We start from the raw sequence: 1,626 nt of genomic DNA, 5'->3' as shown, positions 1-1,626 counted from the left end.
CAGGGGGTACCAGCCTTATGGATCCTGGGTTCATGACATATCGTACCAGCCTTATGGATCCTGGGTTCATGACAGGGCGTACCAGCCTTATGGATCCTGGGTTCATGACATATCGTACCAGCCTTATGGATCCTGGGTTCATGACATATCGTACCAGCCTTATGGATCCTGGGTTCATGACATATCGTACCAGCCTTATGGATCCTGGGTTCATGACATATCGTACCAGCCTTATGGATCCTGGGTTCATGACAGGGGTACCAGCCTTATGGATCCTGGGTTCATGACATATCGTACCAGCCTTATGGATCCTGGGTTCATGACATATCGTACCAGCCTTATGGATCCTGGGTTCATGACATGTCGTACCAGCCTTATGGATCCTGGGTTCATGACATATCGTACCAGCCTTATGGATCCTGGGTTCATGACAGGGCGTACCAGCCTTATGGATCCTGGGTTCATGACATATCGTACCAGCCTTATGGATCCTGGGTTCATGACATATCGTACCAGCCTTATGGATCCTGGGTTCATGACATATCGTACCAGCCTTATGGATCCTGGGTTCATGACATATCGTACCAGCCTTATGGATCCTGGGTTCATGACAGGGGGTACCAGCCTTATGGATCCTGGGTTCATGACATATCGTACCAGCCTTATGGATCCTGGGTTCATGACAGGGGTACCAGCCTTATGGATCCTGGGTTCATGACATATCGTACCAGCCTTATGGATCCTGGGTTCATGACATATCGTACCAGCCTTATGGATCCTGGGTTCATGACAGGGGATACCAGCCTTATGGATCCTGGGTTCATGACATATCGTACCAGCCTTATGGATCCTGGGTTCATGACAGGGGGTACCAGCCTTATGGATCCTGGGTTCATGACATATCGTACCAGCCTTATGGGTCTTGGGTTCATGACATATCGTACCAGCCTTATGGATCCTGGGTTCATGACATAGCGTACCAGCCTTATGGATCCTGGGTTCATGACATATCGTACCAGCCTTATGGATCCTGGGTTCATGACATATCGTACCAGCCTTATGGATCCTGGGTTCATGACAGGGGGTACCAGCCTTATGGATCCTGGGTTCATGACATATCGTACCAGCCTTATGGATCCTGGGTTCATGACATATCGTACCAGCCTTATGGATCCTGGGTTCATGACAGGGGGTACCAGCCTTATGGATCCTGGGTTCATGACAGGGGGTACCAGCCTTATGGATCCTGGGTTCATGACATATCGTACCAGCCTTATGGATCACAATTATTGCGTAATTTCTTCACATTTCATGGACCCAAGATCCAGAGGTAAGGCTGTACAGTGCAGTAGAAGTCTGCCCCAATGCAATTCTAATACAGCCACAGTGGGACTTCAACTATTTTTTGTTTGTCAAATGAACTACTTATTGTCTTTAGTTTAATTCATATAACAACATTCAAACCTTGTTCAGCATTACCTAATCCAAATATGGCATTATATCCACTATTTGAATATTTTTGCATCAGTTTCAATATTGGACCCTTATTTTGAAGGCGAACTGCAAATTCCATTGTGGCTCATCCTTATTCTAGCTAGCATCACACAGGTGCTTTTCCGACGGGAT

The sequence above is a fragment of the Oncorhynchus masou genome, unplaced genomic scaffold (assembly GCF_036934945.1).
Source record: "Oncorhynchus masou masou isolate Uvic2021 unplaced genomic scaffold, UVic_Omas_1.1 unplaced_scaffold_1023, whole genome shotgun sequence".
In the NCBI taxonomy this organism is placed as follows: domain Eukaryota; kingdom Metazoa; phylum Chordata; class Actinopteri; order Salmoniformes; family Salmonidae; genus Oncorhynchus; species Oncorhynchus masou.
The sequence above is the reverse complement of the archived record's forward strand: the minus strand, read 5'-3'. Positions refer to the sequence as shown.